Below are 21,654 nucleotides of genomic sequence, written 5' to 3'. Positions count from 1 at the left end.
GAGTTGTTTCAAACCACATGTCTATGCAAAGAAAAGGTCACTAGATTGATTACTGATGAGGGTTTATTTGTTTATTTGTTTGTTGCTATACATTCATTTACAAAGTATTACTAATTGTTTCTTCCCTTACTCGAAGTCTTTCAATATCTATCCCTTTAAGAAATGCACAATAAGGCTGACATGTCTGTTATTTCATTATCATGGCCAAGATCATTAAAGGCTGAATGTCTCTTGTTAATGACATGGTACTAAGTCAAGATAGAAAACAGATGGTACACTAGAGGGTGTGTGTCGGGGGGGGAGGTGGGCAGGTATCTGTGTTCGCCTGTACACATCCAATCAGATTACAGGCTAAAAGAGAATAAGAAAAATAATTCTCAGAGTTTCCAGTGGGTTAAAATGATGTATATTAAAGTAAAAGGACAAAGCTTTTTGCATATTTTCTTTACAGCAGGAATGTGTGCAATATAATTGGTGTAAATATAAAAAAGAAAGAAAGCACTTGATGCTACCTGGCAGTTTCTAACTATAAAATCACTGAGAGTATGGTTTGCAAAAGTATCTATTCTCTCTAGATCCCCTTGAAAATGAGAAAACGCATTTTTATTTTACCTCGGCTCCTTTTTTCGAAGAAACAATTGTGGCCTCTGGGAAGTTAAAAGACTTTGTCAGATGGGGAAATCAATTTTTTCTTCTCATTCTTTCTTTCCTAATTTGTAAATGGGAATAATAGCACTTAATTTACAGAGATTCTGTGTGTACTACAATGTAATGAAAGCTCAATAAATCTAATCCTCAGCATTTATTAAGTCCCCTGTACCTGACACCACCAAGTATTTTGTATTCATTATATTATTTAACTTCTCAAACAAAGTGAAAAGATTCCTATTATTATCATCAACGTTTTACAATTGGGAAAATGAGTCTTACATTACTTGCCCAAGGTTAATTTTGTTCAAAGTAGCAAGAGGCAGGATCATCACTGCAACCCATCTTTGTCTCAGTTCAGAGCTTAAGCTTGTTAAAAAAAAAAAAGAAAAGAAAAACGAAATAAAATTCATAATATATTATTCATAATGTATATAATCTCCATCACTTATGTATTGATATATGAATTAAAGTCTATTTTTTCTTTGACAAAATTTAATGTACAGATAAATAATAAAAATATTTTAAGCATGTATAACATACAAAGATATAAACCAAAAGATAAATTACAAATTTATTCTTGGTTTTGTTTTAAGGTCACTCTTCCAATATGTACTCTATACAATTTTGCTCAAATTTGGATATATAAGGCATCTATTGGTTTTTATGCTTAAAGAAATACTGTTGCTAATGTTACAGCTGATTTTAATTAGAAAGACTAGGGAGAAAAAATCCAATGTGTAACCTACAGCACCTTCCAGATTGTGTTTATATACAGTCTGCTGTTGATTAGAAGCTGAAACTGTTGCTGGCAGTTTGATTCATTTTTGTGTCTCTCTCTTTGACTCACTGTTTTCTTGCTTTTTGTTTCTCTCACATTCTCACTTAATACATGTCCTTATGGTATGTCTGCTGTTCTGTATCTTTTGGAGATTTGATACTTGTATTTTGTTATTTTCCGTGAACTCCAATGGTTATTTTTTAATGGCTTGCTAGAGCCGCCTTGCAATAAAGCAGAGAAGAGAAGGTTTGTAGGTCTTGTCACTCTTCCTTGTGTAAGTAGAGAGACATATTGGATTTGGCAAACACAATTTCATACTTTCAAAGTATTCTCTAAAACTCCAATTATTGATCATCCTGCTTGTTTTCCTGTAAGTTGTTAATTTATTAAATAAAAATTGATATTGGGGGCTAAATGTGGTACTTGCACCAACACACCATTAGAGAATTCCCTCATAGTTCTACGTTTAGCTTATATCATATGCTGGTGCATTTAAACAATTTGGTTTACTTGATGCATGAAAGTAATTCTAAGCTTTATTTTCCTTTTTTATGTGAATATTATATTTTCTCAAAAAGAAAATTATGCCAAAGGTAAAAAAATAATTTTAATCTTATGGGACATATTTACATATTTAGGATCATACTATATATGCTATTTATGTTCTTATTTAATCTCCCTACATTAAAATATACATATTTCACATGTGACTAGAATTTTTGTTATAATCATATTATCAGATGCTTATATTTAATTATAATTCATTTAATTATTCTTCTATTACAAGACATTTTTGTTTTTTTTTCTTTTATAAGTAATTCAGATATCAGCATTAGCTTTAATTCAGATAACAACCTCACACCAGCACCCCTAGGTGAAAAGTATTCCAGAAAAACAGCATTTCATTCTAACCTCAGTTGTAGAAATTGACATAAAGAATGCTCAGGACCAGTCAACAGACAAAATAGGTCACAGTATCAAAGTGTTCTCATTCACACTTTCTATTTTACTATTAGAAACAAAGTTAAGTTTTTGAGAATGTTTAATTTTCTAAAGAAATAACTTCTAAGGTTATCATTGAAAAAAAGGAAGTAGTTTATCATAAAGTCGTAGTCATAGTCTAGAAATGGCCACAACATGAATTTTATCTTCTTAAGTTGCATGAATTTTCAGGAATTAATAATGCTAATAATGCTAAAAGTAAAAGAGATAAATATAATGCAGGTAAGTGTAAACATACAAAAACTCTTCTTGGGGGAGGCAGGCAATAAAAATAAACAACCGCTGTACAGAAATAGAAATCCATCTGAGGGGGACAGGTAGTGAGGAGAGAGTCTGCTATTTTAATTTTTTCCAGTTTAACCAAGATAATTGACATAGAACATTGTGTAAGTTTAAGTCATACTACATGGTAATTTGATACATATATATATTGTGAAATGATTACCACAATAAGGTTAACACCTCTATCACCTCACATAATTGCATGTGTGTGGTGAGAATCTGATTTGTTCTCTTAGCAACTTTCAAGTATATAAATACAGTATTGTTAACTATAATCACCATGATGTACATTAGATGTCCAGGACTTTTCATCTTATAACTGGAAACTTGTAATATTTGACCAACATCTCCCCATTTTCCCAAACTTCAGCCCCTGGCAACACCATTCTACTCGATTTCTCTGAGTTTGGCTTTTTTAGAATCCACATATAAGTGATATATCCTATGGAACTAGTGGTTGACTTATCATCTATTGATGGACACTTAGATTGCTTCCATTTCTTAAATAAAGCTACAACGAACATGAGAGTATAGATATTTCTTCAAGATAGTGACTTCATTTCCTTTGGACATGTGCCCAGAAGTGGAATGCTAAATAATATGGTAGTTCTATTTTGAATTTTTTGAAGAATATCCATAGTGTTTTCCATAGTGGCTGAACAAATTTACATTTCCACCCCCAGTGCATAAGTGTTCCCTTTCTTTGATATCCTCACTAATACCTGTTACCTCTTTTCTTTTTCGATAATAATCATTCTAACAGGCATGAGGTAATATCTCATTGTAGTTTTAATTTCTATTTCTCTGATAATTGGTGATGTCAAGTAACTTTTAATTTACCTATTAAGCACTTGTGTGACTTCTTGGGAAAAATGTTTATTCGGGTTCTCTGCCCATTTTAAATTGGATTATTTGTGGTATAAGATAGGGATCAAATTCATTCTTTTGCATATATTTATCCAGTTTTCCCAGCACAATTTATTAAAGTCACTATCCTTTCCCCACTGGCTATTTTTGGCTTACTCATCAAATATTAGTTGACTGTGTGTGTGTGTGTGGGGGGGGTTCTTCCTTGGCTCTCTATTCTGTTCCATTGGTCTAATTTGTTTCTTGCCAGTATCATACTTTTTGGTGACTGTAGCTTTATAATACAGTTTGAAATCAGGAAATGTGATGTCTCCAACTTTTTTCTTCTTATTCCAACTTTGTTCTTCTTCTCACAGTTCTTACTGGATTGCTTTGGCCATTCAGGGCCTTTTGTTGGGTTTCATATACATTTTAGGATTGTTTTTCCTATTTCTGTAAAAAATGCCATTGGAATTTTGGAAAGGACTACATTGACTCCACAGAGAATTTTGGGTTAATTATCATTATTATTAATAGTTAATATTAATCAATTATTAATTATAATTATTAATTATTATTAATTTAATGATATTAATCCTTTCTCATCCATGAACAAGGAACAGTTTTCCATTTATTTGTGTCTTTATTTTTTTTTTTGCACCTTTACTGAATTAGTTTATTACTTCTAACAGGGTGTTACTGTCTTTAGGATTTTCTGTATATAAAGATCATACCATATCCAAAGACAAGTTTACATTTTCCTTTCACATTTGAATGTTGTTTACTTATGTTTCTTACCTGTTTGCTCTGGCTAGGACTTCCAATACTATATTGAATATGAGTAGTGAGAGTGGGCAACCTTGTCTTGTTCCACATCTTAGAGGAAAACTTTTCAACCTTTCAACATGGAGTATGATGCTAGCTGTGGGGTGGTCCTATATGGACTTTATTATGTTGAGTTATGTTACTCCTGTATCTAATTTGTTAAGAGTGTTTATCACAAGTAGATGTAAATTTTTGCCAAATGCATTTTTCCGCATCTATTGAAATAATCATATAATTTTTATTTTTCATTATATTAATGTGATGCATAACACTGATTAATTTGTTTATATTGAAACATCCTTGCATCCCAGAGATAAATCCCACAATCATGGTGTATAATCCTTTCAATGTGCTGTTGACTTTAGTTTGCTAGTATTTTGTTGAGATTTCTGCATCTATATTTGTCAAGGATGTTGGCCTGTAGTTTTCTTTTCTTGTGGTGTCCTTATCTGGCTTTGGTATCAGGGTAATGGTGGCCTCATAAAATTTGGAAGTGTTCCACCCCCCTTCAATATTTTGGAAGAGTTTTAAAAGGCTGGACTTTAATTCTTAATATGTTTCATAGAATTCAACAGTGAAACCATCTGTTTATGGGTTTTTATTTGTTCAGAGAGAAAGAAAGGCCAGTTGGAGCATCTGTAGGTGAGGCACCCCTAACAGCTCATGGGAAGGTTTCCTGATGGAGTCCATGATGCTGTAAGTAGATCCTGTTTCTGTCTGAAGTCCTCCGAGAGCCATAAATTCCAATTTCCCAACTGGTCTCTGTCCCCCCGTATTCTGGGTGGGATGAAAAGAAGTGAGTCTCTCTGGCAGCATCCTATACAGCTGGGAAATCTGGGCATCATTCATATATTTTCACTTCCCCCCATGAGAGAAATCAAGGGCTGAGAAGGCTCATCTGTATCATCTTGAGGAAAGAAGGACACAGGTAAAGCGAAACTGTTCCTCTTACCAACTTTGATGCATCCAATCTTAATATTTTTTGCTCAAATGATGAATTGGAACATCTTTGTTGGACTCCTGGACTTCTACAAAGCGTCTCTCATCCATGAACAATTGTCTAAATCAGTGTTCTTTAGGGGAAGATGGGAGAAAACTTTTATTCCACTATTAATGATGTTACTCAAATTTGAAGTTTTAAATGTGGTCAGAGCTGGTTGAGTAGAACCAGTAAGAGCTGGGGTGACAAATGGAAGTGAGAGATTTCCAAGGAAAAGGAACAACCAGGGCAAACATCCTAATTGTGGAACATGCATGTGAAGATGAGTACACAATGAGGCCTGAGAAGTGATGCAATAGGGCAAGTCTATACAAAGTCTGGCAGACCATCGTAAACACTGAATTTTTTTTTTTAAGTGAGCTAAAAGGCCATCAGGGTTTTGAGTATGGATGTGACATGATCTAACTTGGGTCACCACCAACAGAGTCAACTTTTGTACTGCACAAAGTTGCCAGGCCTTAGATCCAATAATCCAGTCTCTGCTACTTTAGTCAGGTTCATGCCCCTGCCCCAACCCATGGTACTGTTTTAGTGTGGGGCAAGGAGACCTATTTTGAAATGCATTCCCAAGAAGGAGGTCCTTTTGCAATTTCTCCCACCAGTAAGGTCACCTTTTTGCAATTCCCATAAACCATGACCTATTACTGTATTTCAGAATCTGAAAAGATCACTTAAGCTATTCTATAGGAAACAGATTCTGTCAACAACTAACAAAAATTTACCATTTATTGATAGAGTCAATTTTGTGAGAGAAGTAGATATGAGATGAGTAACAAAAGTCACATAATATGCAACATCATTATATATAACTCTATTCCATTTCATCTTAAGGAAAAGTTATTTTATATGAAAATGTGAATTTTTTATATTTAATGGCAGTGGAGAATATAAAATTTTTGAGAAAATTAAAATATCTAACATAGTATAACTTCTCAAAATTTATTTGTAAAAATTTAATTTCCTATCATTATAAATGTTAACCAAAATATAGAGATTGCAAGATGTGACACCATGAATAAAAACATTTTTTATGATCAAAATATACATCAAGGGCGCCTGGATGGCTCAGTTGGTTAAGCGACTGCCTTCGGCTCAGGTCATGATCCTGGAGTCCCGGGATCGAGTCCCACATCAGGCTCCCTGCTCAGCAGGGAGTCTGCTTCTCCCTCTGACCCTCCTCCCTCTCATGCTCTCTGTCTCTCATTTTCTCTCTCGCAAATAAATAAAAAATTAAAAAAAATATATACATCAAATAAAATATTTAAATAATGATCAAAGAGAATTGTTTTCAAGATGTATAAAACAAAAAGTCATGATATACTTAATATAAATAACTTTTTAAAATATGAAAATTATAGTCATATGAATGGAAATATGCAAAAATATGCACAGGGAGTTCCCAAAAGAAGAATGTTAAATTAGTGATGTAAAATAAGAAACTAGTAAAAATAAATCTTGGTAGCTATCAGAAAAAACAAAAATAGCAATGTAATATTTTTCAAATATAAAACTAAGACCTAAACAATTATAAACACTGTTGGTGAAGATATTTAGGTACTTTCCTGCATGAGTAATGGGAATATCAGTTTATGTACTGCTTCTGAAGGACAACAACAATAACTAATAATTAAGGTTATTACTTATAATATCAATCAATCAATCAAATGTCTCCCTCTCCAAATTAGATACAGAATTTGTTTTGCTGTTTTGTTTAAAATAGCAAAATTATGAATGTTTTGTGATAGAGACTGATTAATAACCAATGGAGAAAATGCAGCAGTTAGATAACAAATCTTACAACAATTTTTGATGGATGGAGAAAGGGTTCACAATATATCACTGGATAGAATAAAAAATAACCAGATTGTAAAGCAGCATGGATAATAATATAAGATAGCTTGTGCATTTGTGTCTGTGTTTGTTTATGAACTGAAAGATTTACTCCAAAATGACAACTGTGGTTATCTTATGGTGATGGGGCTATGAGGATTTTTCCCCTTTTTACTAGTCCTTGAATTTTAAGATTTTTACCTTGAATACCCAGAGGCATTAGAAAAAAATAATTTTCTGGTTTCTTTATATCTCTTCCAAATTTCAAGTATATATTTTTTGATATATATTACTTAGCAATTTAGGGTTTAAATTTTAAACTGGAAGAGAGAACATTGACTAATGACTATTGACTAAGTTCTCTCTCAGTAAATTAGACCTTCAAATAATCAACCATATCATAAAACTTTATTTTTGAAATTTTCAAATTTACAATCTAAGTGTATTAACACAATCTAAGTTTACATACTTAATAATATAAAGGGATTGTGAAGAACAAAACTACTTTTTAAAGTTAAACAATGTGACATCTAAATAATTATGTGAGTCTGTCAAAATCATTTTATTTTTTTCTAAACAGTTCAGTCTTTTATTTTCCAGATAATGGTCCTAAATCAATAGAGACAAACTTTAAGCATGCATATTTATATATAAACATCTTGTTCTCAATGTTGACTAAATAGAAAACATTGAATTATATTCTGAATTAAGTTAGTATATGTTAGAATCAAAATTTTATTTATAATTGGGGTATTAATTTTCTACAGCTCAATATTTAGATCTTAAGTGTGCAATTAGGTTTTGATGAAACATGTATAAACTCATGTAACATCCCTATTAACCTACAGATATTTTCATCATCCCAGAAAGTCATATCCTATTCCTTTCCAGTCAATCCCCATACTTCGGAAGGAACCATCGTACTAGTTTGCTTTACCAGGGATTAATTTGCCCTTTCTATATTTATATTCATAGAAATCGAATGCTACACAATGTACTTTTTGTATCTGGTCTTTTTCACTAAGCATACTGTTTTTGAGATTCATACACATTGCTGTATCAACAGTTTATTCCTTTATGTTGTGGAATAACATTTCATCCCATGAATTGCTTATTTTCCTGGTAAAAAAAGTTTGGATTTTTTTAAGTTTGGAGCTATTCTGAATACAGATGTAATAAATATTCCCTGCACGTCTTTCTGTGGATGCATTTTCATTTATCTAGAAAAAATACCTAGTAGTAGAATTGTTGGATTATTGGGTAAATCTTTGTTTAATATCATAAAATACCCCCAAATAGATTTCCAAAGTGGTTGCCCTATTTTTGATTCTTTTTTGTAATTTTTTAAGATTTATTTATTTGAAAGAGAAAGCGAGAGTAGGGGGAGGGGCAGGAGGAGAGGGAGAAAGAGAATCCGTAAGCAGACTCCCTACTGAGCCTGGAGCCTGAGGACGCTCAATCTCATGACCCATGAGATCATGACCTGAGCCTAAATCAAAAGTAAGCCTCTTAACTGAGGCAAACAGGTGCCCCAAGCCCTATTTTATATTCTGCCATCATCGTATAAGAATTCTGATTGCTCCACATCATTGCCAACATTTGAGGTTGACAATCTTATTGCGCTTTTATTTTGCATTTCTGTGATTACTAATGCTATTAAGCACTTTCTTATGTGCTTATTGAGCATTTATTGATATATCTTATGAAGTATCTGTTCAAATATTTTGCCTATTTTTAATTGGGTTGTTTGATTTGTCTTGATATTACTGAATTGTGTCTTTATTCAATCCTTATACCATTTTTTGACAAATATATACATTGCAAATGTGTTTTTCCAATCTTTAATTTTCATTTTGTTATACATCTTTTGATGAGCTGAAATTTTTAATTTTGGAAAAGTCCAATTTATTAATTTGAAAATTTATTAGTGCTTTCTAGTCTGATAAATAGTTACTTATCCAAAGACAGAAAAAGATTCTCCTACATTTTCTTCTGAAGCTTAGGAATATTATCCTTTATATTTAGATCTATAATAAGCCTTGAAAGTATAAAGAAGTCTATGTTCATTTTACTCTCTGTGGATATTATAGTGAATAAGAATTAAGATGGCCTACATATTAAGGAATCCTAGAACTGACAATTCAATAATTATATTGGATTGGATTTCACTGAGCACAGTTACAATGAAGCATATTTCAAGTGCTTTTAAAAATGATTACTTGATCAACTAAATTTTGCTAGAGAAAGCTCTATCTTATTTTTCCTATTTCTATCATAAAACTACCCCTTGTTGTTGTTGACTTTTTTACTTTGTGATTATCCATAATCTATTTATACCTTCTTGGTCATAGTTATAAAATATACTTCACTACTGTGGCTAAATTCTCTGAACTTTATTCCTTTATTGTTACTGAATATCATTTATTTACCTAGTATTTTTTTTTTCAGTACTGTGAGGGATAAATATAATAGATGTAATACATCTTATCACAATTTCTTGTTTAGTTTTACAAACTCACTGGATTTTTGAGATAACCTTAGAATCCACAAGCCTAAGGGATATAATGAAGGAATACTAATTAGAATGAATAGAGAATAATCATGGCTTGAGTTCCCGTTTGTGCAATTGGTAGACCTTTCTTCCTTCAGAAAATGTTGGCAGTATCCCCATAACTGTTCCTGAGCAACCACTATAGTTTTCTTCTTACATGATTAATCTTGTCTCTGTTTTTCTCTCCTTCGCTCCCTTAATTTCCCAGTCAGTTTTGATTGAGATGGTAAGACCTAACCCAATCTGTTGTCTCTGAAGACTTCCTCCTTCAGAGTTAGAACCTGTAGTCCTTGTATCCTGCTTATCTATCTCTCTTGTATAATAAAATGTCTGTGAAATGCAGAGGCTCTAAGTGCTTGACATACTGGCATAGATGACTCAGTGTGTGTGTTGTGTGAATGTGTACGTGTAAATTGCATGTGATATTAACAACTGTTTACTCAATAAAGAGAAGCAATACTAGGTTTTTCTTATTTATGTATAAAATTAATGAGATCTGCAAATGGCAACATGAATTTTGCTCACTGTTAATCCAATTATGTCCTTGGTGATGGTGATAGCCGTGTATAAAAAATACAGATGTCAGAAAACACAGAAATTGAGGGCAGAAGTGGGTGTTTCTACGAACATATTTGAAAAGGATGCTATATTGTGGTTAGTACCCTCTTCTCTAACGCTTTAATTTACTAAAGACTTATGGATCACCACAGGGCATGCAAGTGAAATAGAAAAAAAAAAAAAAACAATTAAAATTTTGATGCACCTTAGGCAGTTAATGATTCTTCTCATTCGCTATCATTTCTCACTTTGGAGCATTCAAATTAATGATTGGATAGATCTCAAGGACAGTCGGGGTTTCTAGAACTTTTTGTCAACATAAAAGACTCTTTCAAATCTGAGTAAGGCAAGGATTCAAGAGTATACACAATCATTTGTTGTTTATACTAGGCACATTGCCAAAAAGAATTGAGTTGCTTTGAGTGAAGAAACAGACTAAATCAAACCATTAAAACAGGGGTTAAATCATAAAAGATGTCAACAAGCAAATTTAAACACTTTGTTCTATGAATTATATTTATTCAATCTTTTATAGCAAATCTGTGAAAAGTTTACTCCCATTAGCCTGCTTTCAGGAAAACAGCCGATATTTTAAAAGCAAACTATACATGGTGTTATAAGTCACTAACTAGTGATATTTCTTTTGCAAGTCACTTATTCTCCATAAACATTCATTTTTTCTTCTATAAAATGGCATACTCAAAATGCGGGTTTTTCTCACAGAAAGCAACTAGATGTTCTTATAAATATAAATGTTTTCAGTAACAGAAAATTTCATATAGTAATCTGAAACCCTAAATAGAATTTTTAAATTAGGCATCCCAGATGAACTCTTTGTGAATTCATCTAAATTGGTTAATATATGATATTTTAAGGGAAGCTACAAATATGCTACATCTATTAAAAAGAATCATTTTTCTGAATACACACTCTCTCAGGCTATACATATACAATTCTCATATCATTTCAGATATTCTTCCCAATATGCCTAAAAATACACAGATGAGAAAAATAATTTTCAGAAAGATCAATAATTTCTTCAAAATCATAAAATTGGATTTTCAAGACACGGAAGTTTGAATCTCAATAACACAACTCATTAGTTACATTTATTTACATTTCAACTATACAATTTTTAGAATGATTGATTAGATTTACTTTAAACTAGAAAATTACAGAATCAGATAACTTTTACTGACCACTTATTTTACAAAGTCATTTTACTAAATGCAAATTGAAAGGTCAAGAACATTAAAGCGTCCATATTTATATCAGAGTCTACTTTAAAAAAAATCACCTACTTGCTGTTATGACATGTACCCAAAGATATATTTTTGTCATAAAAATTATTGTATACAAGAGAAGTAAATATTCCTTCATAAATGTTTAAAGTTTGGTGTTCTTAAGATAGTAGAAGATATTGAGCTGACATAGAAAAAAATTAAATTTATCAACATAAAAAGTAAATAATTGATTAAGTGCATGGTTATGTATGTTATCTTTTTAGAAATCCTGAAGACATTTCGATTGTATTTTAAATGGTATATTTAAAAAAAATAAGTTAGCTATGTACAAATTAAAAAATGGTATTTAAAATTCTTAATTTGATTTTATAAAATATTATAATACTAATTTGGGATAAAGGTTGGGAAGATAAAAATTAAATTCAAGTATTCAAGAAATATACATGATAATTTCCAAATAATATTCCTCTGTAAATGCAGATTTAAAAGATTAATCTTGGAAAACAGAAAGGATCATAAATTTGTACACACACACATACAACAACCATAAAGACTTTACAAAATCAGTGGCAAAATCTAGTGATAAAATATTGTTATCCTTAACCTATATTAAAATTAATGCATTATATTTGTATTATCTGTTTCTTTTAAAATTGCTTTTTTGAGGTATTGGAAAATCAAAATAAAATTTCAAAATCCTTTTGTATATGTGAAACTCTGATTGGTGGACAGAAGGACTAAAAAATGCATAGAATATGGAACTTGTCACAGCAGCTACCAATGTGTTTGTGGTAATTTTTTTTTTTTAACACATGAACCAATCATAACAGCCTTATTTCATTCATTTTTAAAATAATATTTTATAGTTACAAAAGTCAAATTATTTTTGGGTGCGATAGGAATGCTAGAAAATATTCACCCCCCTCCCCAAATATAAAGCAATATGAATACAACCCACTGTTCACCAGATCTATTGAGATACTGGTACTAAGTGACCATTTAATGGATCAGTTACATTTCCACATGAATGTCCTGTATACTCTCTTTTAAAAATATTTTTGTACATAAAAGTATTTAAGTATGTAAAATACAATTTATGAAGGATTATATTAGAATGAACACCAATAAGCCTACCACTTAACTAAGACAGTGCCAATATTTTTCTTCCCTATCCCTTCCCGGGCCTTACTCTGACTTCTTGTTAGAACCAAATATTCCCATATTAAGGCCATCTCTTCCTTAATTAAAAAAATATAGTTTAATCATACATGAATGTAACTCTAAACAACATAAAGTTTAATTTTGCTTATTTTATAGTTTTCTGAGACTTGCATTTTGACTCAACACAAGGTCTCTAAGAGTCATCCAAATTGTAGCACATTGCTGTAGTTTATCCATTTTCTTTCAGTCTAATGCAGTTACGATTCAATTATGACTATAATGCACTTTGTATATTTTCTAGAAGACATTCATTTGTATTGTTTTCAGTTTTGTTTTTACAAATAATGTGTCTATAAGTAAACTTGTATATATCTTGTGGAACAGAGTACAAGAGATTCTCTTAGATCTGAGTGAAGGGCCAATTCAGTGTATAAAGAAGATGCAATTGTTCAAATTTATTCAAATTTATGTAAAGCTAATTGTTTTCCCAAGTGGTCACACTACTTTACAATACCATGGATGATGTATAAAAATTATTTATAATATGTAATGTTTCTTGATATATTCAGCCCTTGATAGCTAACAGAAATCTTAATTTTCACAATCCATTGGTTGTAAAATTCTGTGCCATGGTCTGAATTTGTATTTTTCTGATTGCATGAGGTTGAACTTTAAAAAAAAATTTTTTTGAGTATAGATGAGGCACAATGTTATATTAGTTTCAGGCGTACAACATAGTGATTCCACAAGTTTATACATTATGCTAATGCTCACCACATGTGTAGCTACCATCTGCCACCATACAACCCTGTTACAATATCATAGATGATATTCCCTGTGCTGTACCTTCTATTACTATGACTTAATTATTCCATAACTGAAAACCTGTATTCCCACTCTCCTTCACCCATCTTACCCATTTTACCACCCACCTCACCTCTGGCAACCATCAGTTTGTTCTTTGTGTTTATAGGTTTGATTCTGCTTTTTTGTTTGTTTATTCATGTGTTCTGTTTTTTAGATTCCACATATGAGTGAAATCATATGGTATTTGCTTTCTCAGTCTGACTTATTTCACTTAGTAACTACCCTTTATGTCCATCCATGTAATTGCAAATGGCAAGGACTCACTTTCTAACACCATACATGAAAATAAACTCAAAATGGATTGAAGACCTAAATAGGAGACCTGAAATCATAAAACGCCCAGAAGAGAACATAGATGAGTTCATTTCACATCAGTTATAGCAACATTTTTCTACATATGTTTCCTAAGGCAAGAGAAACAAAAGCAAAAATAAACTACTGGGATTATATTAAAATAAAAAGCTTTTGCATAGCAGAGGAAACCATCAACAAAACAAAAAGGCAACCTGCTGAATGGGGGAAGATATTAGCAAATGATACATCTGATAAGGAGTTAATATCCAAAACATATAAAGAACTTATATAACTCATCACCAAAAAAAACATATAACCCAATTAAAAACTGAGCAGAGGACTTGAATAGACATTTTTTCCCCCAAAGAAGACATACAGATGGCCAACAGACACAAGAAAAGATGTTCAGTATTACTAATCATCAAGGAAATGCAAATCAAAACCACAGTGACGTATCACTTACACCTCTCAGAATGCCTAAAATCAAAAAGACAAGAAATAACGAATGTTGGTGAAGATGTGGAGAAAAAGGAACCCTCATGCACTAGTAGTGGGAATGCAAATTGGTGGAGCCACTGTGGAAACAGTATGAAGTTTCCGCAAAAAATTAAAAATAGAATTGTCATATGATCCAGTAATTCCACGGCTGGGTATTTACCCAAAGAAAATGAAAACACTACTTTGAAAAGATATATGTATCCCCATGTGTATTGCAGCATTGTTTACAATACCCAAGATATGGAAGCAACAGAAGTGTTCATCGATAGATGAATGAGCTTCTTGCCTCAGGTTTATGTGCCACTCCTAAGGGTAACATATGAAAGAAAAAGTAAAAAAAAATTCTGATTTTTTTTTTTGCCATGAAAAACCAAAAAAAATCTAGTTATATTTTTCTGGATGAAGCAGATAGAGAATGATCATGTTGGGTTGGGGCTAGAAATGAGAAGTTTGATTTGGGTATGTTAATTTTTAAAAAGCCCTATTAGACACACAACTAGCAATGTCAAGTGGGCATTTGGATATACAAACCTGGAGCTGAGAGAAGAAAGAAGCAGGCTAAAAACTATGGCTTAGGTGAGAATACATGAGAGAGAAAAATGTCTATGCTGAGATCTGGCCACCCCAGGTAGAGAGACCAAGGAGGTCAGAAAGAGGCAGCAGAGGAGGATGTGAAAGATAGAGGCCAGGGAATTAAGAGGAAATTAAGTGAGCAATGTATCCTAGGAGCAAAGTGAAGAAGTAGGAGGCACAATGAGGACCTATGACAAATGCTGAGGCTGCACACTCTTCAAGTTCCATGACAGTTGGGAATTGCCCATTGGGTTTGAAAATAGAGAGGTCATTTAAAATGGATAAAAGTTATTTTTTCTAGCAGTGTTTTCTAGCAGTGGGAGCAAAAGTCAGTTTGAAGCAGAGGGGTTCAGGAGAGAGTGAGAAGAAACGAAATGGAAACTATAATGAGAGACCATTGTGTATACAAAGAACTGTTAGTGTAAAGTTGACAAAAAAACCAATATAATCTAGAGGGAAATGTGGGAAGGGCAGAATTTATTTTAATTATATGCATATTTACTTATACATATATTTATTTGTTGGGAGATAATCATATTTCAGACTAATAGGAATAATTATCCTATATGGTCATGTCTGAGGTGGATGTTTAGGAGCATGTCTTTTTTTATGGCCTGCAGAGCTTCCTGCTGGTTCAAATCTGTGTTAAGGCTCACTCAAAAGTTGTTTTTATCCTGGCTTGCAATGCATTTGGCAATATAATTCACACTAATTCAGTAAGCTTGTGATCATTTTGCTTTCCTAGAGTCTCATATGTCAGTAACTATATGCAAAGTCTTGGATTTTCTTTTCTAAACATAATTCTAATATCCTTTTTAAATTTTTTTCCTCATCTTTTTTCTCTCTCAAATTACTGGTGGCTATCCTGAAGTCATAGAATACATGAGAATTTTGTGAGAGAATGGCACTCTTAATCTTATTGTTATTTAATAACTTTGAGGCTCCTCATTCTCTGATCCTTTCTCAATCTTTTTTTAATAATAATATTTGTATCTAGAAGGAGTTGGCTGTTCCAGTTTTGGAAGGATGGTATCTCTAAACTTTCTTCTCTTTGATCTCTGCTTAAAAACCAGACAGATCTTGCTTGAACTTTTTTTTCTTATAACATATATCTACATTGTAGTATATTTTAAGGGCAAAAATATTGTAATATATTTCTTTTTTCTTTTTTGTAATATATTTCTAAAGGCAGGCAATGTTTTCCCGTACTCACTTTCTGGAATATTTAGACATTTTCTCTAGAAGTAAAGAAGATCAATAAGCTCATGATATGCCTTCAAAGTCACTGGGGAGAAAAATGCTTTACCAAATGCTGTACCACTGCCTAAAATCAATCTTTACATATCTTGCCTGTGATATTTATTTCCTCAACACCCATTACTCACCTGCCAAGCCAGTGCCACATATTTTATACTTTCGTTAGGGCAGCTTAACACAAATAGCTATTCTACAATTTTTTTTCAAATAAGCACAAGCAACAAAAACAAAATAGAAAATAATTCTAGTTTTAATGCTGTCTTTATTACAAAAAAGGGCTATTAAATATTATAGACTTAAAAGAATGAGATGTCTCCAGAAAGTCATATGAATCCTTTTCCAAATGAAATCTTTTTTTTTCTTTCTTTGATAGACTGACAGTGTTTCAATTTATATGCATTCACTAAAGCAAATATTCAGTGGAAAAAAGTGTTATTTTCACTCCTATCTCCCTTTAACAAGTTGAATATAAATAGCAAGACATGGACATAACATTTTGATATAAGCTTGTGTGCAGACATCTCCCCCAGGGGAATCTCCCCTTCTTAACCTCTTCTTACTCCTGAGTCCCTCCTGTTTACTGTCCTCTCTATAACCCTTACATACAGCCAGACCTTGAATTCTGCTTTATGAATTTTTCATCTCTGATCTTTCCCTTGAATTTTACCTAACATGTAACCCAGTCCCTCTAGGCTCTCTACCTACCATCAGCATCTTCCTTTGCTTTTAATCCACATCTCCACAGACGGGCTTATATACATAGAGACTTCATCTGATCTCTTGAGGTTTTCTTATCCTGTCCTGGGATGATAAGAGCATGTAAAATAGTGAGGTACTGCATTAGATGATGAGTACGTTTTAGGTTATTGATTAATTCATAACAGGTGCTCAATAAAATGCTTGTTGATTGAGGGGTACCTGGGTAGCTCTGTCAGTTAAACATCTGAGTCTTGGTTTTGGCTCAAAAGCAGTTTTTATTATGAAACATGATGTACCATGTTGACCTATTTATTCTTAATTTTTAGGTCAAAATGAAAATAATGTATTGAAAATGATCACAAATTTATATTTGAGGTGTCTATAAAATGTAAAATGAATCCCACTATTATTATAGCAGTAACTTTTTAGTCTAGAAAAAGCCTCATTTAGGTTAAAATACTTACGTATTGTCAAAATATGTTTTGAGAGTCCTAGTAGGATTAATGCCCAGAACAAATGAAAATCAGGAAACACTTTCATATAAAAGCCCAAATTCTCATTTTTAAAAAAGATTTTATTTATTTATTTGATAGAGAGAGACAGAGAGAGAAAGGGAACATCAACAGCGGGAGTGGGAGTGGGAGAAGCAGGCTTCCCGCTGAGCAGGGAGCCCGATGCGGGGCTTGATCCCAGGACCCTGGGATCATGACCCGAGCCAAAGGCAGACGCTTAACAACTGAGACACCCAGGCGCCCCTAAATTCTCATTTTTGAATGCTGACCTAATTATGCTCTTCTCATCATGCTTTTCCTTACCCCATTTAAAAACTAAATACTCACTATAGTATTAGTCTTATTTTTATACCCTCTAATTAATCATTTTATTCTCTATTAGTTCATGTAGCTAATATGTTACTGTACATTGGATCAAAGCCTGTTGATTAAAAAATTCAACTTTGTATATATCAATTTTATTTTGTAACATATTGCCTCTTCTGCTTACTGACACATCTAAATTTTTGCATGCTATAATTAGCCAAAAATTGACATTTCTCTGTAAAATTTAGGACTAAAATTTTGTAGGTCGATCAAGTACACGTTACAAAAAACAAAAATAAATTTTCATCACAAAAAATTCTATAGTTGTTTAAAAATAAAATAGTTATTTACCAAGAATGTACAAAAATGGATATTAAAACAATTGGTATAATGTTGGTCTCGAATAGGTTTGAAGTCTTTGTGGTTAAGGGAGACTATATTTGTCTTTACATCTCTGATATTTAACGTAATACCAATATGCTGTAAATATTCAATAATATTTTCCCAGTGAGTAGGTAAAAGATGACTATAACTATACTCAAAGTTCAAATAAATAATACCTTAATTTCATTAAATTGTCCAGATTAAACTTAATATTCTCTTGGGATGATTTACTGGACTAGTGTATCTTTCCTATCTGATTTACTATTGCATCAAATTGTTAGGCAAATTTCACACATTTCAGTTCCCTTAGTTAACTTTGATATGTTCTATGAACTAATTCCAACATACACTTCCATCCAGTGTGCTAATATACATATATATATTATATTTTCTTCTTGTACTATAGACCTCAATAAAGAACATTTCTTCCACTTCATAGACAATTGGAACTTCCTTTTCTGCTAGGAAAAAAAAAAAATCACTAAATGCTCCCTTCCTTATTATGACATTTTTTCCCCCTGGTGTTTATTTTCATTTGTATGCTATGTTTTAAGATGTTTTATTGAAGAACATACACATAAGAGCCCAAATTAAATGTTTTGAATTTGATGAATTATATCAAAGGAATACATCCATGAAATTTACACTATGATAAAAAAAAAGAACATTGCCCCCTTCCAATCACAAAAGCCTTCCCCTCCTTTCAGGGTAACTACTCCCCTAACGTGTAACAGGAGATACTAATTTTGCTTGTTTTTTAAGTGTAAATACATGGAAAGATGCATTAGGTGATCTTTTCCTACAGCTTCTTTTGTTCAATATAATGTTAGTGAAATTCAAACACATTATTGTGTGCAGTTGTAGTTTATTCTCACTGCTATATGGTTTCACATTTTATGAGTATATGTAAGTTTATTTGTTCTCCTATTGATGAATACTTGGATTGTTACCAGTTTGCAGTTATTGTGAATAGTGCTGCTATAATCATTCTTATACATATACTCTCATGAGCATGTTTAAACATTTCTCTTGGTTATATAGCTAGATGCACAATTTTCTCTTCAGAGATAATGCCAAAACATTTTTCCAAATTAGTTGTACTACTTACAAACTGTGTTTGAAAGTTTAATTGTTCTACATCCTTGTCAACACTTGGTATTGTCTGCTATTTTATTTTTATTTGATCTACTGTTTTTAGTAGCATTAGCATCCTGGTTTTAATCTGTATTTTCCTACTGATTAACAGTGTTGAACATTTTTTATATGCTTATTGGTCATTTGGATATCCTGTTATATAATGTGCTACTCAAGTCTTTGCCCATCCTTTTTGTGGGCTTTTTGCTTCATTTATTAACAATTTGTAGGGATTCTATATATATTCTTGGTAAGAGTTCCATCACTATATGCCTTGACTTTTCAGTTTAATTGTATCTTTAAAAAAAAAAAAGATGTTCTTAATGTAGTATAATTTATTAAGTAATTTCTTTATTATTAATCCTTTTGTGTTTCAATTTAAAAATCTTAGCTTATTCCAGGTCACAAAGATATTTCCTGATATGTTATTTATTATTACTTTTTAACATTTAGATACACAATCTATAGAGAATTGATTTTGTGTATGGTATGAAGTAGAGAATAAGGTTTATGTTTTTTGTTGTTCTCATTTTTTTTTCTATATGAGTATATACTTGACTCAGCACTGTATATAGAAAATAAATCTTTACTGTACCTCAGCTTATTGCAAATCAAGTAGGTATTTATGTGTGGTATTGTGTCTAGTCTCTATTCTATTTCACTGGTTTATTTGTTAACCCTTAAACTAATACCACACTGACTTAAATATTATAGTTTTATAATAATGATATTTATGATAATTTATGACATCATTTGGAAGTTGGGGGAAATTGTATTAGTTTCCTACTGTCTATTTTTACATATATTTTCAAGCTTCTTAATCTATTTATAATACTTTTAGCTGTATTTTATATAATTCGTTTCAACCTCATTTTAGACTCTTTGAACAGGGTTATTTTCATCTTAATGTCTTTTGACAGGAAGGTATTTTCTGCTTCCAATATTAAATTTTAAATGTCTTTCTTTTCTTCATCTTCCACCTTATGTTTAAATTGTGGTGGTAGAAAGAACATGTATTTTAGAGTCAGACAGACCTTTGTTGAATTCTAATTCTTCCACCAAAAAAACAGGAGAGGAAACCGCTTCTCTAAATTTTATGGAAAATAAGAGTACAAAAAGGCCATCTTCACAGTGTGTTGTGAATTAAATGTATAAAATATTAACTCAGTAACTGGTTCACACCTAAGTTTCTTAAAATAATAGTCAATATGAGCTTTCTATATTTCCTCTTTTCCTATTTCTGTTAATAATCACTGAATTTGATATGTTACCTCACTGAAGCTACTCAGGACAATGTGGTTGTATAATTGCCAGATACATGGATTAATTTTAAGTACTCACTTTCAAGTTAAGTACTAACATAAACTTGTCAGATTAATTTGGAAAAACTGATCAATTTGTTAAAAATTTACCAAGTTAACTAAGAGTCCCCATAGACTAGCAAAAAGAACGTGGGCTTAATTTTTGGTTTTCATTTTACTAACAATGTGTCTTTTTTTTTTTTTAAAGATTTTATTTATTTATTTGACAGAGAGAGAGATAGCGAGAGCAGGAACACAAGCAGGGGGAGTGGGAGAGGGAGAAGCAGGCTTCCCGCCGAGCAGGGAGCCCGATGTGGGACTCGATCCCAGGACCCCGGGATCATGACCCGAGCCGTAGGCAGACGCTTAACGACTGAGCCACCCAGGCGCCCCTAACAATGTGTCTTCTAACCAGCAATTTCTCTTTGCACTCATTTCTCTGTTTGCAAAATGGAATAATAAAAATAAAGTCATATACAGCCATATAGGTCATGGTAATAATGATATAATATATGGTGAACACTTAAATAGTGAAAACTTAATAACTGGTAGCACTTAATATTTCATTAGCTAAAATAGTTCTGCTTTTTGGCTTTATAAAAGCAGCTAAATAAAGCATTTTTCTGACATAAATATTTTAATTTTGAAAGCATGTTGAATTTGATGTTTCAAGGTAATATGATTATCCTTGTTAGCTAAAATTAATTTAGCCATGCATGTACATGTGGTGATATCACATTTAAGACATTATAGCAACAAGATGTATCTAATAGTTCACAGAGTACAGTGAGTAAAACATTATTCAAAATTAAGACTACATAAACATAAATTCAGTTGCAATGAAGATAGCACATCGTATATAGAAATGTCTTTACCCAAGAAAAATAATAATAAAAGAGTGATCTAATTTTATGATCAATAATGTAGTGTAAAAATGGAAAATAATGTATTTGTTTATTAATTTAATGTCACATTCTTCTTCCTATCTCTTTTGTGAAAAAAATTAGAAAATCATTTTCTACTTAGGAATAGCCTCTTTTTTCTTTCTTTTTCTTTCCTTCCTTCCTTCCTTCCTTCCTTCCTTCCTTCCTTCCTTCCTTC

The 21,654-nt window shown here is 31.9% G+C and overlaps 1 protein-coding gene across 3 annotated transcripts in view; it reads left to right on the top strand.

Moving 5' to 3' along the window:
- The window catches only part of CSMD3 (CUB and Sushi multiple domains 3), a 1,204,765-nt gene that overhangs the window by 137,854 nt on the left and 1,045,257 nt on the right, over nt 1–21,654 (top strand). The gene's annotated exons all lie outside the window — the stretch shown is intronic.

The sequence above is a fragment of the Neomonachus schauinslandi genome, chromosome 4 (assembly GCF_002201575.2).
Source record: "Neomonachus schauinslandi chromosome 4, ASM220157v2, whole genome shotgun sequence".
Lineage (NCBI taxonomy): Eukaryota > Metazoa > Chordata > Mammalia > Carnivora > Phocidae > Neomonachus > Neomonachus schauinslandi.
This window is presented reverse-complemented; position numbering and strand designations above follow the sequence as displayed.